The sequence below is a fragment of the Sycon ciliatum genome, chromosome 10 (genome assembly GCF_964019385.1).
Source record: "Sycon ciliatum chromosome 10, ocSycCili1.1, whole genome shotgun sequence".
Taxonomy (NCBI): domain Eukaryota; kingdom Metazoa; phylum Porifera; class Calcarea; order Leucosolenida; family Sycettidae; genus Sycon; species Sycon ciliatum.
The window spans coordinates 25551738-25565629 of NC_088652.1; the positions used below are offsets into that span (position 1 = coordinate 25551738).

General features: G+C 45.7%; 1 long non-coding RNA gene across 1 annotated transcript; it reads left to right on the forward strand.

Moving 5' to 3' along the window:
* The first annotated feature begins 9521 nt into the window (after positions 1–9521).
* Positions 9522–13822, forward strand: LOC135826480 (uncharacterized). Its single transcript, XR_010555307.1, has 4 exons — positions 9522–9787; positions 12287–12392; positions 13066–13113; positions 13784–13822. It is a non-coding gene; the product is annotated as an uncharacterized LOC135826480 (long non-coding RNA).
* Positions 13823–13892: the final 70 nt, after the last annotated feature.

The following is a 13892-nucleotide window of genomic DNA, read 5'->3' on the forward strand; positions in this document are numbered from 1 at the left end:
GAACTCCAAGATAATGCGATCATCTCAGGGCTTCCGGAGTCCGATGGGGAAAATCTCACCCAGCTTGTGAGCGGGCTGGTGCCCGAAATGAACCCAACTGCCATTACCGTGAGACGAATCGGTAAGCCCTTGGAAAACAAACCCAGGCTTGTTCACCCAGGAACAAAGGCTAGGCTTCTGAAAATCCGTTTTGGGCTCAAACATGGTACGCACGGTATCTACATAAATCATTATTTGATAAGGCAGCAGCAGGACACTGGATGTCGTGCCTTGTCTACCTTCAAGCAGCTCCGTGCCAAAGGTATTAGATGTACTTTCCCGCTTAACATCATTCTTGTCAAGGGAAAACCTGTATCCCAGCAGCATATTCGGCGCCTTTGTCAGCTACTAATTCTTCTGCATTGGACCTACGGGGGATCTCCTATAACCGACTTTTGAGCAATAACACTCTGCACTATTAACTGCTGCAGCCTTATAAGCAAGCAAGCGGAAATCATACAGTTAGTCAAGTCAGAATCGGTCGATATTATCTGCTTGACAGAAACATGGCTCAATCCCAGTATACCGGGTGCTTTGACCGAGCCAACACATCCCTGCCATTGTCCCAACTTGGTGGAAGTGGAGTGGCGCTACTTGTCAAGGAACAATATAGCTGCAATGTTCGACAACAGCCTGGGAATACCAGCTGTGAAATGCTGATGGTTGAGGTAAGGCTTCCTGGTAGACCGCTGTTCGTATCTGTTTAGTACAGACCTCCACGACAACCAATTGCTGCAATTACAAATTTATTTAACGAGCTCTCTCGTGTATTCGATGACCACAACTGTGTAATGTTAGGTGATTTCAATGCAAGAAATTGTGCATGGAAGGACCCTGACGTCACTGACAACAGTGGTAGAGCACGGCAACTGGCATTTGTGCAATACTGATTCACTGCTATCAATAGTGATGGTACACACCCCAATATGCGGAGTGGTTGCACTCCTCTACTTGACATCGTGGCAACCAATATTCCAGATATCATCTCGTCTAACATCACTCTTTCACCCTTATCAGACCACTGCCCCGTTATCGTTTCTCTTACAGTACGTGCAGCAACACAGCAACGGACAACTCTACTACATCGAACGATTGATTTTAATAGGCTTCGTCTCCTGAGGGAAAGGGAACCATTCCTTGAGCGCCTCTATGGATGTGAAACAGTTGATGCTTCTTGGAAAGCATGGGAATCCCATTTCCTAAAATTTAGGTGAAAGGTCATCAACCTGGGTGCGCAGCGTGATCAGTGAAATCAGACGTTGGTACACACGTGACCTGCGTCAGGTACAGCGGCGACAGAATAGATTGTACCATGCTTATCTGCGCAATCCACAATCAACTGAAGCAAAGGCAGCGTACTGTGTATCCAGGAATGTTTATCGTAAGAAAGGCCGTGCTGCCAGATCTGCCTTTCTTGATCGCAACGCTGCCAGTACCTCGAAAGGTTGCACGAAAGGTGGACATGTGTGGTGGAGGAGAGTTAAGGACTTTTGCAACATTTCAACTCGTAACCATTTGTACAATATTTACAAAATGGCGATCATCGGACTATTACGCAATAGGAAAAGGTGAACCTTCTTGCACAGCATTTCGCCAACCAGTGTACGTCACCATAAGAAGCAAATCAATTCCCTTGTCCAGATTCCTCCCTTGACACCACCACTTATTACATTATGCTAAACTGTGGTGTCCCCCAGGGTTCGCACCTTGTCCCTCCACTTTTTTTTCTTTGTACATCAATTCCCTTCCTGACATAGTAAACCACAGCTCCCCTTTCTCTTTGCTGATTATGTCACTCTTCTAAATGCTTATAATGTATCCCTCTCCTTAGATGAGAACATGTCCCACCTCCAGCAGGATCTGGCCAGCTGTCAGAAATGGGCTCAGAATATCCATGGGAAATTTTCTCCAGAAAAACCTTTATCTATTCGAATTACGATATTCCTGACTCCACCTCTGTTGTAATGGACGACGTTCCTATTGCCTTTGGACGTTCTGCTAAGCATCTCGGCGTACAGATCAGTGATGGTTTGAAGTTCCATGACCGCTTCCCCACCATCTTCAGGAAGTTTCAGCAACGAGTCAATCTGTTATGCTTCATGGGCCGACACTTACCATCGTCCCATATTGCTCTCTTGTATAAGTCTTATGTGCGTCCGGGAATTGAATATGTCATTCCTGTCTGGTCATTTAGGATCACATCCGATCAGTTAGAGTCCCTTGATGTACTCCAGGCTAAGGTTTGCCGGCGACTCCTGAAGTCTGCAAAAATAACCTTTGGTATCTATAAATCAAAATCCAATTTGAATAGATTGTGTCACTTAGAATCCCTGCAATTTCGCCGTACCTTACTATCTCTTGTTTTTCTATTTAAGTACATCAATTTCCACCCAGAATATCTCTCTCGCTTTGCGATAACCATATCACGTAGTGCCTGTAGGCCCCAAAAGCTCATTTTTAACTCGCATAGTCGCATTTTTTCATCCCTTTTCCTACAGAAACTGGTTCTCTTTGGAATTGTCTTCCACTCCGATGACAACTTTATTCAAGCGTCATTTACGTATTCACATTGCAAAGTATCAGTTCGACTGCACTGGTACACCTTTGATGTGCTATCATTGATTTACATGCTTTTTCTTTTCTTTTCTGCCTTACTTCCTTTCCTTTTTTTTATTATTCCTTTTTAGATCCAACATTTTGTCCTCTCTTTGCATACTTTCTATAGTGCATTTCAAAAGTATAGACCTCCACTGCTATCACCGATTGCTGAGTTGCACAGCTGGCTCTAACACGATTGAGGGCGGTGAACAACTCCCCGCCATCCATACCATCATTGGAGAACGCGGATGGTTCAGATTGCCTAGTTCCTCCCGGCATTCCTGGATGCCAGCATGTGCTGTATCCCCCCCCCCCCCTCCTCCCTTCTACTGCCTCAAAAGGACAGCACACGTGAGAGCGTATTATCGACCTACTTTACAAGTAGGGATGGTCTGTAATTTTGGCCGGCTTTCCAAGTTGTGCTATTACAAATAATGATCTGCTTTGATAGTACCGTAAAGTACCGCCAGAGCGCCCCACCATCTCATCCTTTCGTGGTCGTATTGTGGAGGTGGTCTGCTGTCTGTAGGTCATACGACATGAACCTTGTACACATATTGCACGTTTTGCAGTCAATCCGTACCTTCAAGAGGACACAAGCTCCGCACAAAACCCTGCCAAGTGTGACCTTAGTACACTAAGATTCTCACATCGTACACACTTCGTTGCACACTGCCATACGATTTTCCTTTCTCTGGCTGTAAAATTAAGGTGGGGCGCTCTCGCGAGACGGGGCACTCTGGCGGTACTTTACGGTAGTGACTGCTAATATTTGCCTGGGTTTGACTTTGGATTTTTCTTCAATCATCTTACCGATCACGTAGACTATCCAGAGTACTTGTTGACGAGTGTGGTTGCGAGTTTTTTACGTCTGACGTCTTGCTCCCCCAACCGGGAGCATGGCGTCCATTGACTTCGGAATTTTGGGTAGTGAAGGCTTGGAGTCACTGGCAAAGGCCAATAACGTCAAATGGGCCGGCCTGAGCCGAGTGCAATTGGTAGGCGCCCTGAGGGGAAAGTTGCAACCACTGGACGATCAGATCGACACACACAGGGTCACAAAGCAGGCAGGAGGATGTGAATGTACCAGTACTGATGCTACTGCGCTAACGAAGATGATGGTTGACCTGATGGAGACGGTCCGAAACCTGGTAGCAGAAGTTTCCGACCTACGAAAAATCTCTCTAGAAAAGGAGAAAGGAAAAGATGCCGCCATTGCAGAACTTAGAGAGGAGCTTCGCGCCCTGACACAACACCACCAGCCCATCGATGTCTCTAATCGCGCCCTCGACAGCCTCCAGGATGAGTACTCGTACCGAGCAGCTACAAACATTCCCGCCACGGGTGTACCAGTACCCGCATCTGCACCAACAGGGCTTGAATCCGCAGCTCCGGGCGAGACGTACGCTAGTCGTACCCTCTCTGCACCACGAACAAGCAACGCCAGTCGTACTACTGACAAGCCTGTCAGTACCAAGTACGACTGGTCGATCGTACGTGAAGCCGCCAACCGCCACAGGAAGCCCGCAGATCTGCGTGGAGGTAAGAAAATAGCACGCAGAGTTGTATTCGTTGGGGGCATCAATATCAACTGCAGTGCTGATGATCTTGTTGCGTACTGTAGAAAGAAGAATGTGGAAGTTACTGGCTGTAGACTGATCCCCTCCAGAACAGTGTACGGCACGTTGTACGCACATCTGACAGTTGCTGAGCATGACGAAAGAAATGTTCTGGAAAACGAGTTCTGGCCCGAGCATGTAACAGCACGAGAATGGAAGTTCAAGAACCCACCCCTCCCCAAGAAATCATAAACTGTGATGTTGAATCCACACGCACCCATCGTTTTTCCCACATCACCACACGCTTTTACTCTTAACCCAAATGCAGCCCCGTTCTCTCCCGGCCGACAATCGCAAGTGACCGCACTGAACCCTCTTGCTCCACCATTCCAACCGCCCCCTTTGACTTTCAACTTTTCACCTTGTATTCCTGATATGAAGTCTCCGTCGAGTATCAGGATCTGCACAGTTAACGCATGCAGCTGGCTGAAGCGGGCTGATGAGATTAAAAACTTATTCTGCACATCTCAACTAGATATCTTGGGCATAACTGAAACCTGGTTGACTCCTGATATCACAAGTTCAATATTAACACCGTCAGCTGAATACAAAATTATCCGGCATGACCGTCACAACAATACCGTGCGACGTGGAGGTGGAGTGGCATTCCTCCTCCACCCTTCCATTTCCCATGCTACCAAACATCGTCCAGATCTTCAGCCTGCTGATCCAACCATTGAAATCGTGTGCATAGAACTAGAGCATCGCTCCAACTCCACGTTTGTGTTCTGTTGTTACCGTCCTCCTTGGCAGCCACCTGATCAGTTCTGCAGCGCACTCCGGACCTGCATTCAAACAATATCTTGTCCTCAAGCTTCCATATTTGTCATTGGCGACTTTAACGCTCGCCTCTCGAAATGGCTAGCATCCGATCCTGATACACCTGCTGGTACATGCATGTATGACACCCTGGATGATCTGGGCTTATCGCAACTTGTGGATCAACAGCCTACCCGCTACTCCGCAAGTGGTAAGAGTTCATCACTACTCGACCTAGTTATCACTAATGCTCCAATAGCAGTCTCCCATCTCACCATCCTCCCACCGGTATCTGATCACTGTCCTGTAGTTTTCGATGTCGTCCACAACCGATCAGCAGGCTCCACAGCCCAAATATCTTCTGCACAAAACACCTGGCTCGACTTTGCCCACACGGACTGGCAAGCATTTAACAACCACGTGTGGCAACTACCCTTGCTAGGTGCCGTCCAAAATGCGCAAACAGTTGATGAGGCCTGGTCATTGTGGCGCACAGCGCTGGAAGACTCTGTATCGTTGTTTGTTCCCGTTGTCCGGAGAAGCACATTTCCATCGAACAAGCCTTGGTACTCTGCTGTTCACCATCGTCAGAGGCGGCTTCGGGATCGCCTCTTCGCCAAGGCCAAACGTCTCGGATCTACAGATAGTTGGATAGCGTATAGACTCTCACGTAACTGTCTTACTTCCTTGCTCCGGAAGGCGAAACGCCATTATCACGAGAGGATGGCGAGAGACATGGCTCAGCATCATGGAACTCGTACATGGTGGCGCAAAGCAAAGATCCTTTGTAATGTGAATCGCCCGTCTCCGGTTATCCCTGACCTCTACCATGACAACCAAGCCTACCCAGCCACGAGTAATACGGAAAAGACGAATCTCCTAGCCAAAGTGTTTGCGAGCTACAGCCAGGCGCCACTGCTAACACCTGACCTGCACTCAGCTGGTATTTTAACACCCACGTCCACTGTGAAGTTCTCCATACAACCATTCTCTGTGCAGTCCGTATTTGACACGCTATCCAGACTTCCCATTCAACGTAAAACCGCTGGACTGCTGAACAATCGCATCCTCCGTGAAACAGCTGAGGTCACGTCACAGTCTCTTTCCGCCCTTTTCAACCGCTGCTTGCTGTCCAGTACTCAGCCCAGGGAGTGGAAATCTGCCGTTGTTGTACCTGTGTTCAAGGGAATAGGTAATCCTTCTCACCCAGTCAATTACCGTCCTATATCGCTGTTAAATGCAGTTGCCAAGTTGTACGAGTCTATGATTAGCCGTCAGTTTTACTCGTTTGTTGAGAGCCATAAAATTATCAGTTCCAGCCAGTTTGGCTTTTGTCGAAAGAGGTCAACAGTTGACCAATTGGTACCATGGCCAGCAATCGAGGACATCTGAGAGTTGTAATTTTTGTACTCCTCCGAGGTGTGATTTTTGGCGTGCTGGGCCAAGCACAAGGAAGCTATCTGCAAAAAAACTGCAGAAAATGGTTGTTGTTTGATCCTTTGGTGTAATCTTTGTTTCTAGTCGAAGCTAGTTGCTGTTTGGAGCAGAAACGCTGAAATTGACTATTTTCTGCATGTACTCATTCATGTACTCATGTACTCAGGCATGCAGTCTCACTCGTATTTTAGCTGTTTTTCTGGAATGGATGCTGCTCTGCGCCCCTTGGTGAACATTTCCTGCGCTCGTGGAGCAGCTGAAAAGGACCACTGGTATGTCTGGCTCCTGGTTTGAAAGTGGAGAGTCGACTTTTGTGCCTTGAAAAAGGAGTAGAGAGCGATAAAGGTACGTCTGTGGCTTATTTTTGAGTGCTCCTCGTACATTTTTGATCATGATAGAAATTCTCAGACCAAAGTCAGACCAAAGTCAGCGCGATGATGGCCGTACAGTTTTCTTGTGGATTTTTTAGTTGTTTCATCTCGTATCTATGTCAGTATCGTGATGGTGAAGTGGAGAGGGTGATTTTCTTCCTCTAGGCTTCGTTCGGCCGACTTTGCTTCGTCCTCGTTGGAAAGTGATCCTGAAAAAAGATCGATTCGCAAAATTATGTTGATTTTCAATGTACGTGATGACATACGATTGCTGGCTATGAGCTTACCTCAATTGTTTCGCGTGCATTTGACTCTAAGTCTTCTTGTGACCAGCTGTTCCTTGATTTTTCTAAGGCCTTTGACAGAGTTAGTCATCATTTAGTTATTCAATCTGTTTCAGGTTGGTGTTCTCTTTCTGCCTGTTCTTGGGTGAAGGACTTCATCAGTGATCGTAGTATTTGCGTTCGCATTGGCCAAACTCTTTCTGACCCTTTGCCCATCACCGCTGGCGTACCCCAAGGTTCCCATCTCGGCCCGCTTCTTTTTAACCTGTGCATCAACTCCTTTCCTGATGCCCCTGCTTCTAGTACCCTATCCCTTTTTGCTGATGACTCTAATTTAATTCTTGTTTCTCCAGCAAACACCTCACTTCCTATCCATCATGCATTGCTCCAGACTGACATTGATAAGTGTTGTCAATGGTCATCAGCTACTGCCATGACGTTTAACACCAGTAAATGCGTCCACCTACCCTTTCAAAAATATGCATTAGCCCCCGGCCCGTCATCCCCCTTGACAATGAACGGTGTGCCTATTCAGAAAGGTGATAGCCACTGTCATCTCGGCGTGACTATCACTCCTTCACTAAATTTTTCTGACCATATAAAATCTATCACCCATAAGTTTCGCAGTCGTGTTTTTCTGTTGCGCCATATGGCCCATTTCCTTTCTGCTTCAACCGTGAATTTGCTCTACAAGTGTTACGTACGACCACTGTTAGAATACGCAGTCCCTGTCTGGTCATTCGCCGTATCCCATTCAGATTCGCTTACGTTAGACCGACTGCAAGCCGTTGCTGCTCGTTCATATCTGCTTTGTAAGACCCGGCACCCTCCTGAGTGGGAAACCCCGAAGCAGATTCTTAATCGTACTTGTGACTGGTCATCCCTGAAGTGGCGTCGTCAGATTCTGTCCTTGCTGTATTTTCATCATGTCTTTTACCAGTTTCCGTCTTTGCTAATTCGTTTCAAATTCAATGTATCCCTTAGTTGTCGTCACCCGTCCTCTATAGTTTTACCTCGTTCTGGCGCCCATTTCCTTAAATCCCCTCTCTTCAGTTTATCTGTGGAATGGAACAAACTTCCAGAACACATCCGCTGCGTTCAGTCCTCTGTCAATTTTCGCATTGCTCTAAAGGCTCATTACTCTCAGCATAGATATTCTCTGACTGGAATTCCGAACTTTTCCGTTTGAGAAATTTTTTTTCCTTGAAATTAATCCTTGCTGGGTTTTTTTTCATCTAAATGTCCCGCTATTATCTGCAGAGGTGATTTCTTCCCTCGTCGATTTCTTTCCTGCTTTTATACCTCGATATTTAGGTACTTGTTTCCCTTCTTCCCATGCTTCATCTTCCACTCTCCTCTCCCCATTTCCCCATTTTTCTTGCGATATTTATGTGGGAGACTTCCGTGATAAGCATCCATTTGCTTTTGGAGAATCCTTTTAAATAAATACAATACAATACAATCACATTATCATGGATTTTCAATAAAGTTCTTTGAGTACACGTGAGAGCGTTCACCCCTACCCGTACAGTCGGAGGAGAACATGGGAAAAGGCACTGAAAAGGCAACACACATGAATCCCTCACAAACAAACAGTGGTAACTCTAGCACCAGCAATGTTGGACTTACATGTACATCCCAGCCATTGCCGCCGGATTCCCACGCTTCTTCTTCTTCTTCGTCATCCATCTTGCAAACACTCCCTAAGTCCTAGTTCCGTCATGGGCGAATGCGCAGTAGACTGACGATGGCGGAGATGGGGCAGATCAGGGAGCCCTATACTATAGTATAGGGCCGCTCCTTTGATGGAGTAGATCAGGGAGCCCTGTAGAGCTCCTTTGATGGAGCCGATCAGGGAGCCCTACAGGGCCCTATAGGGCTCCCTGGAGCTGATTGCGGGACGATTCCGGACGTGCAGTCAGTACGAAGTAGCAGATTGTGGACCGCGACGTAGATTGGAGTCGCGGGGTCGTAATCCACGGGCAAGATGTTGTTCCAAAGGGCACTACCCTGGTCTACAGTTACACCTAGCGATTGCCAGATGCACTTGGCAGCCCGGTAATTGGGTCACGTGTCACAAAAGTGTCAACAACGTATCGACCAAGTGTTTAGCGGTACACTTAGCGGTGCACTTATTTTGGTGGCACAAAACTGAAAAACACCCAGCACCAGTATGGAAAGGCTTCAGACGTCTAGACAGAAAGTCTTCCTAATAAAATCAAAAAAGGTGCCCTTTTTAGATCCTTTTTCCATTATTTCAAATTTCGCAGCACTGCACCGTGTACGATGGAATCACAAAAATACGGGAGCTCGCCAGAATCGACTGTAAATGACATGCATACCAAGAAGCTTCGAAGACAGCTTCCCGGAAGGAAAGTTGTACCTGTATGTAATTGTATTTATGCCAGTGAGTGAATATTCAATCTGCGGACGGAACCATTTCGTCCTTTGTGTACTCATCAGCGCAGTTTAAACCAGTGAATATTGTATTTAATTATTTAAAGATTCCCCAAAGGCAGTTCGCCTGTTGCTGCCAGTCTGTCCTTTGCAAGTTTCTGCATTATTTCAGTTGCCCAGAGTAGCCGAGATTATCGCAGCAGAGATCCGTGCGGGAGTGAGCTCATCCTTTTCTCCTCGATCAGTGCGATTCTTTTCCGTCCTCACATCTCCTTTCGTTCAGGTAAGATGTAGGTGGTGTTTTTAGTCACTGTGCCCTTTCGGCTCGCCGCATGCAGTGGCTCGCTACAATACAGCTCAGAAGATAAACGTCGTCTTTACACTCTTTCTGCCGTGTCACGTAGTTTGAGATATTTGTTGGTCACAGCGTTAGGCTGGGTGTCGGTAGCCCCTTGCCGGATTATGCTCGGTGCATTGCTGAATTATGCGTTCTATTATGTCCAAAATATGCCAGTGATTATCCTACACTATGCTGGAATTATGCCAATGGTTGTGCACATACTGTCCCCTTGCACTCTTGTTGCACAACGACTCTGGTACCATGACAGCACGGCTTATAAGGGGTAACATTCAACAAGTTATTTCCTGTGACATGCTTAAATATGCCCGCAGCATCAATCTTCAGCCAGCATTGTAGGGTTATGCCGACTGTCTGGTCTCAGAAGTCCTTTTATGCCAGACAATAATTTTTAGACAAAATCATGCATGTCATACTATACAAAATATGGGTTCACATACATTCAAATGGGACTTCGGGTATAAGGACACTTCGCAAATAAGGGCACTTTTCTGATGCCCTGCCGAATGTCGTTTTTCGCGAAGTTGACTGTTATTATACATATATTTTACAAAAGTGCACATGCTTACATAGAAAATTGAACCCTTCCCCTCCTTACGTTATTTCTATAACTTAGAACCTTCCAAGTTGGAAGACTGTTGGAGTGCGAATCCAAGATTTGCTAGAGCTGTTAGCCAGTTAGTTATTCTTGTATTTCGCTCTGTCCATAGCGGCACATGCAGCTCTCTCCTAAAAGAAATTTTCCATACCCGCTCCTCCAGTGCACATACTACTGCCGTCACTAGGTCCCAAATCTCTTTTTCTCTGGCCTTGCCTTCTGCCCGCACTAAAGCTGGTTTTTCTCATCTTGGCTACATAGGTTCTGATCGGTGGAACATGCTGCCTTCCACTGTTCGCTCTTGTACAGATTATCGCCCATTTGTTCGTTCATGCTTAACCTTTCTAGGGGCTCCCATAAGAAGACCATAGGTCTGTGGGAAACACCCTAGTAAAATAAATAAAATAATAATAATAATAAGTTGTAGAACGTCAGTACCGTCGGTCAGTGTCGTGCAATGTTATCGCATGATTGTTGATTATTTAGTAACTGGTGGTGTTAGTGGACATTATAGCGTAACTTTTAGTTCCTTGAGGGTAGCAATGGTCAGCTTTAGAGCACATGAAGGAGGTGAGTTAGTGTTTTGTAGCTTCAACATTCAAAAACAAAAGTATCTGTTTCCACTCAAACTAAACTGGTTATCAGAGTAATCGGCTATAGTAATATATCGCCTATTGTGATCACATTATCAATTCAAAACCACTCAATTGCATACCGTATTTTCCGGAGTATAGTGCGCACTTTAGATGTGCTATTTTAGGCCCTAAATCGCAGGTGCGCACTATGCTCCGAATATGAAATGCATGTACTTCAATGAAGATTGAAGTGCGCACCCCCAATGAAGATTGGGGGTGCGCGTTGTACAAAGGTGCGCACTATACTCCGGAAAATACGGTACATGATGATACCTACTGGAAGCTTTGGGAAACTGAGATTGTTTAAATGCTGTGTACTATCAGCAGTTTGGTCTTAGATTATATGCAGGTCCCTTGTTACTAGCTAATTTCAGAAATTTTTCGGTGCTCAATATTTTCGGTACGAGGGTAACAGGCCAGGTTAGGTGAACAGAAATTTTAGGTACAGAGAAGCAGTTCCCTATTGGATTACGTGTGTTAGTGTTTGTTCGGTGTATTGAAATTTTAGGTATGAAACAGACGCACCGAAAGCACCGAAAATAAAGGTACACCGAAAATTTGTGAAAATACAGTACCGTAAAAGCCCCTGTATACACCCACTCGAAATTACGCCCACCCTCCGTGTACACGCCCAGTCAGGCGAAGTCAACACTTTTGTTTCGAAATAGCGCCCATGCCCATGTACACGCCCAGGTATGCCGGAAACACCAGTACATGTACAGGTACTGATACCCAATACTTACTGCCATCCCTATTCCAAGTATACGCCCGGTTCCAAAATAACGCCAGTGCCCTCGTATACGCCCAGGAAATCGAGGCTGCTATTCTATACGCCCGGGGCCTATACGCGGGCTTTTACGGTATTTTGCACTTTACAAGTCTCGGTTTGATCCTAGATGGTGGTGGCATTCCCACTACGGATGCGGAAAACTCGGCTTTCAGCCGAGTCTCACGCGAACCGTGAAATTTATTATTTTTATTAAGTCTCGGTATTATATGTAGGATGCATGTCTGTTTGTGTATATCATCATGACTAAGTCGTAAAGTTATCACTTACATACTTTGCAGTACCACCATGTCCAATTGCATGGTTGTAGTAATATTCGCCTATCGTGATCAAATCCCGCTTCTTCAAATATCGACACTATAACATGTCTCTACCTGTGTTATGCTCTTCTGTTGTATCTGTAGTTTTGCAGGTGAAGTCATTGCGATCTGCATCTTCAGCCCCAAGGGGCGATGGGACACCAGCTCATGCTGGCCCTGCAGCTGCTGCAGCTGCTGATGCTTTTGCACTGTAGGTTGCCTTGCCTCGTGATGTGTTCGTGTGTGTTTAGCAATTTCCTAGCACTATGATAATATTATGCAGAAGTCGACCATTCATGCTAGTCCTTACTAAGAATTCTCAATGACCATTCACGGCAATGTGGAGAGCTCTACATGAATTTCTCGCCCTGTGAGAAAACTGCTCTAAGTAGATCGCATGCAATGTTGGTGAATTCTTTAAAACTCTCCAGAGACTAGAACTATACCCCTTAGTATGCCCCAGTTCTCTCCCCCCCCCCCCTACTCACCCCCCTCACCCCCCCCCCCCCAGAAAGAAAGTAAAGAAGCAACAAGAAAGACGAAAGCAAGGGAACAAAAGTTCGGCAACCGGCAGCTATATTTTAGGTCATTAACCAATAAGCAATCTACGAAACCTGTTGCCGACAAAATTCTAGAACCTTCTGGAACATTAGTATAAGCAGCTAATCACAGTTCACAGCTCTGCATTCGAAACTACTTTTCTGATCGCGGGCCTTTTTCAGTCGAGCAAAGCTCTAGTTTCGACTCTTCTTCGAGTGCCTGTCGTGACGATTCTCGAATTTCACTTGAAAATTCCATTTGTTAATGCTCCATACATTAAAAGGGGGCTACCTTATGAGAGAGTGTTTGGCTACTCTACCGTGTGTATGCTGTGTTTGCTATAGACATCGATGGCTATGCGTTACCACAAACCACTTTCACCAGTTACGAGTGTAAGTCGTGAAGTGCCTCTTGATGTCTTCTGGTCCTCAATTTTATTCTTTCGAACCAATGTCATGCTGGATTGCCCATTACTACACAACTGTTTAGGTTATTAACGTTTGTAGTCTTTGGGGGAATGGTTTCGGTGCTTGTTTCCCCAGCATTCTTTCTCAAATAAGGCTTAGAAAGAGGTCACACTTCAGTTTGTTCAACAAAAAATTATATTCCACTTGACGAGAAGGCTTGGAAATATACTCGTGAATATTTCCATTTTTTGTTAAAGAACCTGAAGTGTATAGAAAAGGACAGGACCAAGGAACGACAAGTTACGCTGTAATCTCCACTAACACCACCAGTTACTAAACAATCAGCTCGTGCAATAACATTGCAATTATTGGTATTGCACCCACAATTGAGATGCAATTTGTAATGATCTCCTATTATGGAGCCTATAACTTTACTTCCCCTGGTCCACATCAACTCCAGTTTTCTGCATACGACTCCTGATGCACCTGGCATTCAGATCGTATTTAATACGAACACAGATATGATTGTTTTGGTGTTTAAGTCGGGTTTGTCATCTGACGGCTGATATCAGCTCCCTGCATTATCTGCAGGCCACCAGTTTCATGCTCTGCTGTATATAACATGTCATGTATTTTATACGAAATTGTGCTGCAGGTAAGAATGATTGCTCAGAAAGAAAGCCGGAAGTATACTGTAAGTAATCGGAGGAGGCTCCCACCCAGACGAGTGAAAATATTAATTTTGTCATTATGTCCCCATTTTG